Genomic DNA, 15,378 nt, shown 5'->3' with positions numbered 1-15,378 from the left:
GAAATCACTGCTGTTTGCATTCTGCCCTCCTCTCTGAAAACCCTTCACAATACCGCATGAATTATGACAGTGATGTGGGCAGAAAGTATATATTATATTAGTTCCCTTTATTTAGGAAGCTGGAAATTATCTGACTCAAGACAGCTGCCTTGACTGCTTGGACTTTAATAGATTCCCTGATCAAGTGGAAAGCTGCAAAGAAAATGAGAATCAGTAACCTGCAGTGGTGCAAGGAGATGTCAGTTGCATATAAGGGATGTGCACAGATAATGTTTTTACAGCACTGTCTGTCTCAGACTTGATCAAAAGCTGCTAATCTTAATACACCTCTTTTCCTTGACTTCAATGAGCTTTGGATTGGGCCCTTTGAGAGCAGATATAAGCTAAAAATATTGCAGTGCCAAGACTGTGTAAAGTCAGTAGAGAAATATGATCAAATTTATCATTATAACGCTCAGCAGTTTGTAAACTCATTAACATTTGCAGAGAACATGCTGTTTTACCTGTGACCTATAAATTCTGGAAAGCTCAGGAGAATTGCCACTTTCAGAAAAGTTGGTGGCAAAGATATTTTGGGGGAAGTATGATGAAGCCAAGTGGCATAGTTTAATTGAAGTTGCTATTGTTATAAAAGCTTCATGGGATGCAAATGACAAGTCACTATGCATCTAAACTATTACAGAGATTGCACAGAGTGGGATTAAAGTTTATGAAATCATACAGGAAAGTGGGATTCGGGTTAGCAAGATATTGCCCATGAATTAAAACATGTTTCATACAGTAGGGATCATTTATGACAATAAGAGGATGGATGATACTAATGCCCCCCATTCCAGTTATGCTAAATGTTGTTTCAAACCTGCATGAATTGAGGGCAAAAAGTATAAATTCTAGGTTAGTTCAGTAATATCAGCTGCACACAAGGATCACATACACATACTAGAAAGAATATTGAAGGACCAGAAAAAAGATATAACAGGCATGAAAAGATCTACAGGCTGAATAGAGAATTGTGAATCTTCAGCTGTGGCAGAATGCATTGGAGACTCAGCAGCCATTGTCTCATGAGAAGGAACATACATACCGCCTGAAATCTTTTTATATGAAAAAAGCCTTTCCGTTAAGAAATTTTTTACAACTGTATGGTTTTGCCAATCTGTCAAGTGTTAAAAAAATATAAAATTAAAGATTGTTGCAGCTTTTGTTGAGTCATAAATTCATAGCACTGTGTATGTAGTATTTAGAGCTCGTTGTCATTAAGGACTGTCCATAACTAAAGGAAAAGCTGAAAAGAGTCTTTTGTATTTCCACAATTTACATCCTAATTCTGTATTTTCTTCAGTCACAATGTGTTTTACAGCAGTCTTAAAGCTATGCCAGCCATCCTGGCTCCTAGCAAGTTAAAGCGCTTCCTAGGGTTGCTGTTACAAGGACAACTTCAGTGATGCCTTGTTCTTCCTTGTAAAGGGGCTGCAACCCCTGGTGCTTGTTATGGTTCCTAAAAAGGACAGTGCATCTCTAGTTATTTAAGGGAACTTCTGGCCAGCTGCACCAGTTCCTGGCCCTTCTCACCCCAGGCCATGCAGCTGGGTGGGAAGGGGCCTGACAGTCATTTCCATAGTTTGTGTATGGTATATTACAACAAAACTGTTGGTGTCCTGGCCAAGATCAAGCTAGAGTATTATGGATCAAAGTAAGACTGACATATAGAGGAGCTGTGGAACCTACATATAACTGTGGTTTGCTGCAGAGGTTATATCAATGTGGTTTCTGAAGTACATTATTTATGCAGGCAAAATCCAAAACCAAGACACCCCAAATTAATACCAATAATAATTGTGCCATACCAAAATACCACATATTCACTGCTTGTTTGTGTTATGCTGTGTATATGCTACATTTTCTATAGACAAACTACCAGTATTAAGGAATCATTTCAACATCTTTAAAAAAATTAATTAGAGCTGTGATCCATCCTGCATGTCATTTATTACAAGTCTATCATCCAGGAATCAAGAGTAACTATATATAAAACTCTACAACATTTATTTTACTCTCAAGAGACAGGGTATTTATCTGTTTATATCAGGTTGGCAAGTGCTGTTAGGAAAAGATCAAAGTTTAGGAATATCAGAATAGATCTCATAGAATAATTTGGCAAAAAGCATGGGAGTTGTTCAGTCATTCACAGATATTCAGGAAATTAACTGCTGTCCTGAATCGCAATGCCATATAAGCAATAGGAATTTACTTGTGAGCGTATCTTTATCTATAGAATGAAAAATAAAATAGCTTTGAAAATATAGCCCTCTGTCTCTTAATTCAGCCTTTGGTTTTGCTGTTGAAACTTCCAAATGTGCTGCTGGGGGAGGGGAGAAACAGGACTTTCTGGTGTAGACATTTGTCCAGTAGGAACTAGATGGAACTGCCAGCTTATTACACATGGACCATTGAACACCAAGCAAACACTACTCTCTCCCTCCTGCACATTTGCAGTGTCTGTGGATTTCCTCATATAGTTACTTATCCTATTAGCTTAAGAGAAAAGCTCTAATTGCATTCACATGAAAACAAAATCTTCAGTATATGCTCTTTCCATTAGTATTCTCCTTTTTCCTACTATCAGTTAGGGTTTAACAGAACTCTCAGGATTATAGGTATATTTTACACTTCTGGTTTGTATTATTACATGGTACCAAAGAAAGTAAAGAAAAAATTAAACAAGCATTGATTATTTTTTTGAAAAAAATGTCACTAAAATATTACCCCTCGGTACAGAAGGATAGCAGTAGTCTGGCTTCACAGCTCACATTCTGACTATAGGAGCTGCTGGGTAAAATTATAGGACTTGCATTATACAGGGGTGTCTGTATAAATCACATATCTACTAGAAGTCATTTCTTCTTTAAAAGCTATGAATCCACACAGTCCATGCAGCTAAGAGGTGGTCCAAGGCAGAGGCTGGCCAATGTGAGTCTGTTGCTGTGGACCACATTTTGCTCATTTGCTTTTCCTTTTTTTTTTTTTCTCCCACAGTGAGGGAACTTCAATACCACTGTGATTGCTTTAGCCCGAAGCATGTTGTAACAACAGTGAGAGAGAAAAGAAAGCAGAGGCACTCCACCTTGCCAGATAGCCCAGTTAGTCTGTCACAGAATTAGTTCCCCAAGTAATGATTCCACTCAAAACTCAATCAATAAAGCTAACATGCTTCTCTTTAAAAGACCTTTATGTTTCTTCTGTAAGACCAAATGTGTTCATAAATTAAACATTTGCTAATAAACACTCTCACCTCTGTTTTTAGCAAGTCTGTCTCCTAAAGAGAACAGGTTACTGACACTGTAAAGAAACTGGCAAACTTGTTTCTTTCCAGATTATTTAATGTTCAAAGAATTAAAAATCTAGTGACAGATAGTTTAGGCTGCAAACTTACAAATGGACCACCGTTATCCTCACTATGGCTGTATTTAAACTGGGGATCCAGATGTGATGAGCTCCACATTCTATTTAATCACCATCCAGTCCCTTAAGGCTTTTTTTTTTTCACGACAGTATGTTTTTGTCAATGCCTACATCCACTTCAATAGAAGTTTTTTTCATATATACAGATTTTTGAACCATCATTGCTAACTAAGATAATTTCTGTAGTGAATTGCATAAAAATTAATAAATTAGCCTGGACAGCCATTTTACATTTTTAAATATTTTAATACTCTTATTTGAAGCATTATAGATGTTAGAAAACCTAGGGTTCTCCCATTCTCCCCCCCCACAATGAGCTCCTGATTAGTACCAACTCTTAATTTTTTCCAAGTGTTGATTTTAGTAACTGTGTTAACCTGGAGTTGCAGGAAAACTGCAAAGTGTTCTCTAGTCAGCTCCTGTGATCCTGGCAGACTGCCAGGATGTTTGTGACCTCTAGAAATCCTTAAGGTTTTGATCAGCATTTCCTTATCCCCAATACTCTGTTGTTTCTGTTTTAAATTACATCTCAATGTACTCAGGGTAGGTAATAATGTTAATGTAAGCAATACAACAGATTGTTACAAGCATCCTTGGATTATGAGATGGGAATATCTTGATTATGTAAACAATGATAGTGTTTATTGTATTATATTTCTGAAATTATTATAGTATTATACTGATACAAATTATACTGTCACATCTGAAGCCTAAAACATAGTGTGTGGAATTCAAAGACAATGAAAGACAATACTTGACTTCCCAGCTTTTGTATAAGGATAATAATGCTATTGTATATTTCACCTTATTTTGCACTAATTTCTAAGATCGAAAGATACAAAATTCTTGATTTTTCTGTGCCTGTAATAGTTACCATAATTATAAGGCATTGTAAATAATGGGTGAAAAGATCACACTGCTGCTGCTAAAATACATTAATTTGCTTTAAAATGTGCAATTAATTAGTTCAGGGAATCTTGAAATAGTAACTACAGATAATGTTAGAAAATGCATCTCAGAAGGCATTTTTTTGTTTATATATTTTTGTAAAGGTGTATTAATAACAAACAGGTTCTTCCCTTGCTAATAGTTAAAGGTGAGGCAATAGCAAAGTGAGGATTGCTGAGGAAATGTATGTTACTGTGTATACTGTGGCAACTTACACATACTTTGTACATAAGTGGCCTAAATTCAGAAATTTGAGGGAGAGAGAAATGTCATATTCCATCATAGGACATACATAGAGTTTCAGTACGCTGAAGTGATAAGAATGTTAAAGTATGTAAGAAGACAATGATTTGTTTAAAAAAAACCAAAAACATTTGTTACTTTAAGCCGAGTAGCACAACTTCAAGCTTTTAAAAATTCATAACATTTTTTTCAGCTAGAATTGGTGTTGAAATGGAGACAAACGTATGCTGTCTTTTCCCGTATCACCTTTATGGATCCTTATGCTGCAATGACATTTTAATGGTGAGTTGTTTTCTTCCATGCATTTGTGTTTTCATTGATTTTTTAATTAATGATGATCGTTAAACAAATACTTTTTTTCTATAAGTTACAGAGTGTGCCATAAATTTACATATTGGTGATTGCTTCCACAAACCAATGGCAGGTATTAGCTTTTTCATTTCATTCTCTTCTGGCAGTATTTTTCTAGAATACTTGCCTTGTCACTAACTGTGGCATATCTTCATTACAACTGTCAGGCACAGAAAAGCAGAATCACAAACACACGAAGGCAAGAAAAGCTTTGATGGGCAAGAAAGAGATCAAGTGAGAGAGAGATTGAGCTGAAGCAATGGTATCATCCACTAGATACTCCTCAGGATGCAAAGAATGAGACTTTGCCTGGCCTGCTTTTGAGTCACACCTGGGTGAATCACTAAGTTATTACTATTATTGTAAAATTAATTTGGTTTTCAGGCTCTTTTTTTCTTACTCTCTTTCTGATATTATTTATCTGTGGCTTAAAAAGAAAAATATAATATGGTTATCATTCAAATATCTACCAAATTACTTAAATTGATACATTGTCAAATGGTCAGTCCAGGTAAATTTACCCGTGGGGGTAACATCTGTTCTGCAGACACAGCACTCTGTTCCGAAAGTTCAGTGAGCTATGTAAGCAGCTCCAGGTATTACACACTACCTAGCTCTGAAATCTTGAATCCTTTTTTAAAAAAAGACTCTCTGGAGCATTTTAAATCGAACCCGTTCGCTCTGTGTGCTTTCTGACATCCTCCTTGTGAAGTGAGGCTCTTCATTGTCATCTTCCTTTAACAGCTTCTCTCATCCCATATGTTCAATACATTCACTTTGAGCAAGTTACCTTTTCATCTGGCATTTCTTTATGCTGAGGCTATGCTGATCCTCATTCGTGAATTGTATCTGCTAGGCTTGCTGATACTGTATACGGTAGTTTGCCAAACCTACTTTGCTCTGACTGGTAGTGATAGCACTGGATACTATTTCAGACAGCTGTGGCAGCAGCAGTCTATGCTATCCAGTTGTAGGTATCTAACCATAAATATGATAATGTATTGATGGACCACAGCCAGCCCTGCACTGGCTTCTGCAACACCTTTCTGCGATACAAAGCACAAAGATAATCTGATGCTCAGAGGCACTCAGTTTGCATGCAGTCGGGCTGAAAAAAAACTCAGGTTTGTTTTCTATGGACATAGCTCCAGCTGTAAGGCCTCACCATTTTTTATACGGAAGGGTTGTCAGGAACTGTTTCAACACAAAAGGAAGCATGTACCTGTTTTAGTCCTGTGTACAATGTAAAAAAGCCATGTTTTAATCAGAGGAAAGCTGGTGAGAATGACAGTTAGGAGCTGTCAACTGATATCAAACCCACAAGACAGAGCAAAAGCAAGTAGCTGCAAACCACTTGCAATTATCCCCCATAGGTCACAACTAGTGAAGTCTGTGGCTGCAAGTTACTATGAGAATATTTCAAAAGGATTCTTCAGATAAGAGTATTGATCATGACATACTGACTGCCAGGATGCAGTCATGCCTGTGATGTTGGACTATGACATGCATGTGTTCCGGTTTTAACTTACTGGGATGATAATTAAGATAAAATTATTCCTCTTCTGTTAATTTCTTCAAAGCTGAAAAGACTTGTCAGTAACTGTACGAGAAGAATATTCTTAAAGTTACTAACTTATGCTCACCAGCTTCCAGAGTGCACTGATCTCAGACTCTCTATAGGTTACAGGTATATGGGGAAAGGAAAGCCACCACTACATAGATAGGTTTCACATGGGGAAATATGCACTTAGGACTTCTCCCTTTGTAATCTGCTAGTTAGCTTCAGATTGCTTAATACTAGTGACTTTCCATCCTTGAAGCTGTGCAATATCTTCTTTCCCAAGAGTGTTGCAAGCCATAAAGGAGGATTAAAGCTGCCTTTGAACTGCTTTAACTATTGTGTGGATTTTCCACTTGGAAGCTTCCAGCATACGCTTAATATCATGTAAAGTAGACATAAGAATAATTAGCAATTAATAAACCATCTACCAAGTTTTGAGCTTGTATTTTCCTCTATGATCTGATCTTCTGACACATCCCAACCCCCTTCAGACTTTCCTACACAATTAATTTAGACAATACAGACCAGGCATCATCCTGTTAGATAACTTCTTTGATCCACAGGGAAGAGGATGTGCCATAAATTATCCTTCTTTTTTTGTTTTCCTGGTATTCCCATCCTTTGCTGGCTAGATTTCCCTATTTGATGATTACAGACTCTCAGAGCAGCATCTCAATACTTACTTAATTTATGGATCCAAATTTCGTGCTAACAATGACCTGTAGCATTGTATTGCACTCAGTAAATAATTCTAGATTTATTGTTCTTAAAAGAGAACAAGGCTAATGTAATTTTTTTTTCCAGCTACCTGTTACTCCCTCTAGTAACTTTTAACCCATTTGCCCTTTCTGGTGTTATTGAGATCTCAAGGATGAGATGTTTCTACAGCTGTTAGGAAAAGAAATGACTGAATGGAGACAAAAGACAGAAGTACAAACCCTACAGCTGTTTGTTTGGTTTGTTCTGTTTGCTGATCAGTCAGTGTATGTATACTAGAATAGGTAACTCTGAAAAAGCCAGAGATATTCTTTGTCCAGGCAAATCAAGAAACAATAGGAACCCGAGATACCGTGTGTGAGCTATTGAGATGCAGAGGGATTGGAGTGGAGATGGACAATCTTTCCTCTTCCTGATGAACAGATAGGAGAGATGGTAAAGACAAAAGGGGAGATCTAGTGTTATTCCAGTGGACAATTTCAGCAGAGTAAAGCACTAAGTTACAGAGACCAGATTTTCATGGACAACTTGTCTTCCTTTCTAAAAATGTTTGGGTGATTTTGATGCTTATGAAATCTGGAAATCTTTTCCTATGCATAGACCAGATAGGTGATTCATGCTTTGCAGCCTAACTCCAGCTCTTTGTCTCTGGTTCCAGAGACATCTTCAACTATGTCTCTGTATTTGTAGAAATGGTGGGAACGGTGTCACCTAGGAAATAAGGTGTAGCTTGCAAATAAATATTTCAAAACAGATTTTCACAAGTAAATGTTAATGGCTCTAAAATGCTAGATTATGACAATGCAAGATCATTGATTATAACCTATATCATTTGTATGCGCTTGAAAGGAATCCTGCAGCACTGGTGTTTTTTTCTCTTATTTGCTTCCTCTGAGAGGAAAGAAGCCTAATCTATTTGCATATAGTTATTTCAACCTCTCTATAAGAGGTGTAGGATCACAGTCAGAAAAAGAATCAGTGAGTTAGGTAATTCTTAGATGGACACATTAAATTATTAATATAATGAACAAGTCAAAGAAAGAGCTACTTTAATAATATGAATTGTATTTTATATACTTATACTCTGTTTTATACTTATATCTGCTAAGATTTGGACAACTTCAAGGAAGCATAAATAATTTTAATTTTAATAATCTTCAAGATTTAAAATTTTCTGGTAATTGTTACTGCTTTTGCTACAAACATTTTTACCCAGGCTTAGCCTCTGGCCTCTGTATCATCACAATTGTACCTTTGCATGGTTAAGGAATAATGTACTGGGCTCCCAAGGTAAAATTTTAGTTTACTGACTTCAATGCAAGAACTTGCAGACACTAGATAAACTCCAGACACATACTAGAGAATAAAGAGATGGCTGTTCTAAGTTAATTTTGCTCATTATAACTCTTAAAAGAGATCTTTATTCTAGTTAAATATCTATGCAAAAACCTTCTGCAAATGTCTTATCCTACAGAGTACATGCTTTTTTTCCAGTTTTCTGTGGTTTCTTGCAGATCTTTGCTGGGGCCAGTTGTTTCTGAGAGAAACTATCCCTTTTCACAGACCTCTTTTCTTAAGTGGAGGCCCTTAAGCAAGGAGGAAAAGCAGGAACCAAAGAAAATTGAAGTGTTAAAATGCTGGGAAAGAAGTAATCAATCATAAATGTAAATGATTTTGCTTTAAAAATCCTTATAGAAGTTCATTTAACTAAGTAAAGCATTTAATCGCAATTTAACTACGGAGGTATAACTAGAAACTTGAAACTATTCTAATCGAAATGGTGGTCAGGTTTGGTTTTGACAAAGGGTGAGGAACACTTCCTCACAGTATCGCTGGCTTTTCAGAAATTAACTTTAAACTTCAAACAAGAATCTGGATTACTATGGGAGAAATGTAGTTCTCCAACCTTCCAGCTTTGGAAAAAATGAGAAATAGTTTAACCCATTATTACAAATGCAAAATATATTATTTAAACTAAAGTTAGTCATTCGATGAGGTAGAGCAAAGCTTTTAGGAAAAAAATGCATTCCTAATTCTTAGCCCAGCCCCCAGCAGGAATTGCTGAGAGCACATTGCACAGCAACTACTTTTGGTCCTCTGATGTATAAAAGAAAGAGCAAAAATATATAAGCTACCATCAGCTTCCTTAGTTTAACTCCTGGATAGGAACGATGCTGAAAGGACTACTTTTCCTTTTTGGAAGCTGTTTATAAAATACTGTCAGTAGGCCTCATTCTTTTTAACACAGGGATGCTCAAGAATTCATGTATTGATTCCCTTCCAAATGATGTAAGCATATTGTTTTACATAGGCCAGACCCACCCGGCCAGACTAGCAGACCAGTTAGCCTGTTCTTGGCCAACTACTCCCTTGCAAATGTGCTGACTTGGATCCCTCCATACTTGGAAGGACCTCAGTGAAACAACTCTCCACTGTGCTCAGTTGCTCTACTCACGTAAGGTTCCAGAGACCTTTTAGACCACTTATGTTAAGTGAAAGCTGCCACCTGCAATTCTGTTTTGTGCCAAGGTTCAGCAGTTGAGAATTCAGTATCCATACAAGCCCTCCAAGAGGCTTGTTCTGAATACTGGGGGTGACAACAGTTGTTCAACTACAGCAGCTGTGCTGCCAAAGCGGAGGGGCACGGCAGAAGAGCACAAAAGGTTCCATGTCTCCTGTGTGCCAAGGGTACGGACATTTTCTTCATTTGCAGACTCCCAAACTTTCCTGAAACCAGAATGGAAATGGGAAGTACATCTAGCTGGAAATGACTTCTAGCATCCTGGCTTCTCAAAACACTTCTCAGGAGGTTTTAATTTGGTGAATTATTTGGTAGTTTTCACTGCACTTCCCCTGACTAGCTTTTATTAGTCTTGGCAATGAACATGCATTTTTTCTTCTCCAGCACTGAATTCCCTAAGCTGTGTCGTGTCTTTTTGCGAAGCCATAAGACAAACTTCCTGCATATCCCTTGATCTCTCTCCTTATTCAAAATTAATAACAAAACCATAATTCCCCTCAGTAAGGTATGTATGAGTCCTAAGTGAGTTGTAGTGCCCCTGGGTAAAATCCTTGAGCCATTAAAGACAGTGAATGCTTTATTAACGACTTTTGACCAATCAGAATTTAATCTAATTTGCTTAAACTAGTCATTACTGTAAGTCCTGTCAAAATGCTACTTTTGTTGCAAGGCTCAGAAACTGTGCCTACCCCCACCTGTGAATTGCATCCACTACCATTTTGTAATTTATGGCTGAAGGTAGTTAAATCTTCAGTGCTCTGCTGATAAGATGAAATGTTGGTAGATATTTGCCATAGTTTTCTCTGTTGTCATATTCTTTCATATGTTGTCCAGAATGGCTGACTAAACCAACAAAAACTAGCATCATGAAACAGTATTTGTAGTCATGGAGGACCAGTTTGTTACAGGCAGCAGAAAAGACAGCAATAGGAAGCACAAGGTTTAGTATGCATGGAGAATATGTTAAGAGAAAGCAATAAAGCAGTTCAAAAGTGATAAGAAGTGATCAGATTAGCCCTGGAAAAGCAATGTCTACATGGGAAAGGTTGGAGTTTTTGTCCCAGCTAGTGCTGTAGCGTGTAAAAGGCAAACTAACACTGTGAGAACAAACTTTTCAGGATAAAAAAATGATCTGTGTTTGAGACGCTGAGTTTATTGTGGACACTTTCAGCCAAACAATCAACATTGCTAACTCCAAAAGTGTCCAAATTTTGTCATGCACACTCTTTTCTGTATGCTTGTGGGTGTGTATAAATATATATTTATCAAATGTGCATTTCCTTTAACTTGTAAGGAATGGATGGTAAAAGACAATCGGATTATTTTGGATTATGTTATAAATTCATTACGGATTCAGAAGCATAGCTATAGGCTTAAGCCTGGGTACATGAACGTGTTTTTTAGATTTATGAGCTAAAAACAAAAACATGCTACTGAAGGTTTCTTAAAAGCTATTTAAACATGGTAACTAAAACTTAAAGATTAAATTTGTTAGTATACCTAAGAAAAGATTAAAACCTGCATTGTAATGATCTGGGAATTATTAGCAATGTAGTTTTGCATCATGGTTCCAGAATTTTTTTCAACTGTTTTTTTCTATTATAAAAACCGAACAAAGCTATTTCATAAATATTAAATACACTCAGTTCCCTCCTTGACTTTACCTTATGATAATAAAACTGGAGTCAGGACTGATGTGTACATTTCAAGGAAAGTTATGATGTAAAGCAGAGAACACAGAACAAAGGTACTAAAAATCATTTGTGATTGAAACTGTAGATTGACATTCATGAAAATATCTCTCACCAAATAGCATATCACAATTGCCTCATAATACTGAGATGTGTGTTCATAAGCTTTCCAATGTATGCAGCCAACCTTGTCTACTTTATTTTGTAATCGCTGCACTGATTCTGCTTAGCAAAGTTGGTATGACTGAATAAAAAATGAAGAGGGAAATAATTTTACAAAACAATAACTTTCTGATAAGAGCATTTTAACATCTAAAAGTTGTTTTGCACAGCCAGAGCGATAAAAAATGTTTAAGATTTGTTGCCGATATATCAGTTTGTAACAGTTAATGCTTGCACATGAATGCATTAACAGAAACTAATGTAATAATGAATTGATGTTTTTATCCTTTGTGTTACAAATCTATGATTTTTAAGACAAAATATGAGGGTGGGAGTTAATGGATTGAGAGAGATGATTAAGCTTTAAGTCCACAGTTAAAAACCATATTGTTTAGGCATGGAAAAGGCAAGTGTAGTTTGCCTGTGTGATGGTGTTGGCAAACCAACAGTGAAAGCAAAAGGTATTTTTTGTTTGCCTTTCAGTGAGGTGACTCATGCCATATTAACAAAAAGGTATCTCAGTCTCTATCCTCTTCATCTTAAGGAGCTAAAATCTGGCAGCATACAATCATAAAAAGGCTGTGTTGTTGGTTTTGGATATTTTTTCCAGACATGATTCATATTAGTTTGGCATTGTTCCCTATACAAGTTTTTGACATCAAGAATCCCAGTGACATGAAAGATTGCGACAGGCATGAAGCATTGATGATTGATCTTGCTGACAGTTGGGGTTAACAGAGGGAATATTTTGCACTGGATTTTATTCAACATTGAGAATACTATTATTCAGTGTGCCTGTCCAAAGAAAAATACAATTTTAGACATTAAATTGATTAGTATATAATAGGAATAGCACCTCATTAATAAAAATTAGAAAGTAAAAGATTGCAAAGTATTAGAACAGTAGTGGATGCTTATTCTTCCAAGCATTACCTTTGTTTTCAGGTGAGTGATGACAGGACATATTAATATCTAATAACAAACACCTGTGGTACTAAATGGTTATTAAATAATTATGCTGATACTACAGAAGTAAAAGTGGAATCACAAGGGAAACATGTAACTGTTTTCCAAAGAGATACCACACTTAGATATTGACCTTTTCATCTTGCAGATGGTAAATACATTCCTGTACTATTGAGCAATATTTCAAACTGCTTTATCCTGCACCCCAATGACAGCAAAATGAGTCTTGTCCTTTATATATGCTCTTCAAGCCTGCTGTTGTGTGACTCAAAGCTGCCTATATAATAGTCTAGTACAGCAATGCTCTCTTCTGTCATGAAAATAATTTTTATTTTATTAAATAATCATTCACCCTTTTAAACTACATTATAAAGTATAAAAACATACTCTAAATAATTTTATTGCTATAATGTTAATTATTGCTGCTAAAGGATAATGTCAGTGATTAACTGTATTTCTCCCAAATACATTTTACGTTGATGAATATTTTTATTAAGATATGTCAAATTTATCTGAATTAAAAGCTGAGTAGAAGTAAATGATAGGATGCAAGGCAGTAATCTAATCTAATTGTTCTTATTGTACAATAAATGAAAAAGAGAGAAATCTTCATTGTTCAGTACTAATGGAAATGGTTATATGGAGCAGAGCTTACAAAGACCTACCCAGTATGGTTCAAAACATATCCCACTGGCTAGAATCACAGGTAGGATGCCTAACATTCTCATGGACTTTCAAATAAAATCATATATAACAAGAAATACTTTAGACTAAAGAAGAGACCCACTGAGCATACATAATGATGTTAAGTTCATAGTTTCATTTGATTATAGACCCAGGATGCAAACCCTCAGTCCTTGTTCATGCAAAATTTTGTGTTTACTATTTGCTTTAGATTTTTTTCATTTGCCAGATTAAGCCAACAGGATGATTCCAAAGGCATGGAATTAATTGTATGGTAAGATCATTGCTAGTGTTCTGACATATTACACTTGGTAAAGACTGGTGTAGTTATGAATAAAAAGCTGTTGTGTATGGCATACATTAACATTTTCAAAATCATCCTGTTTTCTAAAAAAAATTAATGGATTAAATATACGACAGTCAATGACAAATAAGGTATTCCATTTGATTTACTTTTTGTCATTCCTAAACTCAGAAGCTCCCACACTCAGGTTGCAATTAACTTCCTTGAAAATACTCATCGGTGTTTCAAGAAGTTTCATAGCATCTTGTCATAAATCAGCATCATGCATCTGAATTAAAATCTGAATGTAAATTAGAAACATTTTTTATATTAATGATCGTGAGGCTAAACACACGTTCAGAACTGATTAAACATTACTGTCTTACATTGACTGAGTTGCAAGAGAAATGCATCTTCAGACTAAGTTTATACAGGAACTTTTGTCTCCAGTATGGAAGCTTTGGAGCTCTGAAATGCATTGCTACTTCTGTAATTATATTAACAAAAGTTCTATCATCAATTTGCTAATGCTGTGAAGTTCTACTGGTAGCATAATTTCAGTTGAAGTTGGTATCTAGAAATTAATTTAAAGTGGTTTAAAAAGTGGTCACAAGGTAGCTGTGACAAAGCAGCTTGCAGCTTTTAACCTCAAACATAAATTGTATTTTAAAAATACAACATTTCTTTTGACATGGCTGGTGATGGTAGTGTGGGCTTTTCCTTGGATGATTAGTTTTGTAAAGTGTGTAATTTAAATGTGGAATTTGTCCTCCTTGTATATTACAACTAAAATGCAGAAAGCAGCCCTCTCCCAGAGTTAAGTTAAGACTACTAGCTTTTAGCTTAGGAATTTAATCTGAATTATCCAATTCTTTTGAATACTGTCAAGTGGTTTCTGGATAGATCATAGAAACCTCAGTAAAATGAGCTTTTGCATACTGGCAGTGAACAATAAGGCTTTAAATGGAAACAAATTCCCAATAGTTACTGACTGCAGTCCCTTCCCTCTGTCGTAGCGCTGTAGTGTCTTGCAGACTAAGTACATCCTGCAATTAAGCTAGCTATTTTATTCTCCCTCATTCTTCACCATTTCAGAGCACTCCATCAGAAGCACTTCTTCTGTCACTGTACTGAAACTACCTTTTTCTTGGCTGAGGACTTATTAGTGTTCTCCATCTTTTCCTCATAAAACATGGAACCCTGTCTATACAGCTCAGCTGTTCTGCCTGTACTTTGTCCTTCCAAGTAAGGAGGTGAGCAGCCAATTAAAGTTTAGGAAGAACATAGTCCAATTCCTCTGGGCTAGACCTGTGCATGTAGCCAGGCCTAAAAAAAGCATTTTACCATAACCAAACAACTTAGATACCAATGAGGTCAAACACACAGTTATTTGCTCAGTCCTTCAGATTTTGCACTTCTCTGTCCGCACAAGGTTCTTGGTAGAGTCAAGGTCTCTGCCACCAGAAGCTTATTGTTACAGTAATACCTGCACATTTTCAAGGACTACCTCCTCAATGCTCTGTAATTCATTGTCCAACAGTTACTGTGTAAGTAAATTAATTATCATGTTTTATATACTTCAAGAGCTTTGCATTTCAAAGAATAGTACTTCTCTTTGCTAAAGTCGCCTAATATGGCTGTATGCTTATTTCCCACAAGCAACAGTAGGAATTACATTCAGGCAATGCAATAACAGTGAATCATCTGATATAATCATGTTTATGTATGTTAAACATAAAAATAATTAGTTTGACAAAGACCACTGCATTCAACAACAAAAAGCATATTC

General features: G+C 36.1%; 1 protein-coding gene and 1 long non-coding RNA gene across 2 annotated transcripts in view; one reads left to right on the top strand and one right to left on the bottom strand.

The window, feature by feature from the left end:
- SHISA9 (shisa family member 9) overlaps nucleotides 1–15,378 on the bottom strand; it is a 191,429-nt gene that overhangs the window by 163,344 nt on the left and 12,707 nt on the right. The window lies entirely within an intron of this gene.
- The window catches only part of LOC114016766 (uncharacterized), a 38,126-nt gene that overhangs the window by 10,421 nt on the left and 12,327 nt on the right, over nucleotides 1–15,378 (top strand). Inside the window, exon 2 of the long non-coding RNA XR_003561423.2 lies at nucleotides 4,847–4,935. This is a non-coding gene — a long non-coding RNA (uncharacterized LOC114016766). The remainder of the gene's footprint in view (nucleotides 1–4,846; nucleotides 4,936–15,378) is intronic.

Source organism: Falco cherrug, chromosome 4 (assembly GCF_023634085.1).
Source record: "Falco cherrug isolate bFalChe1 chromosome 4, bFalChe1.pri, whole genome shotgun sequence".
In the NCBI taxonomy this organism is placed as follows: domain Eukaryota; kingdom Metazoa; phylum Chordata; class Aves; order Falconiformes; family Falconidae; genus Falco; species Falco cherrug.
The sequence above is the reverse complement of the archived record's forward strand: the minus strand, read 5'-3'. Positions and strand labels throughout refer to the sequence as shown.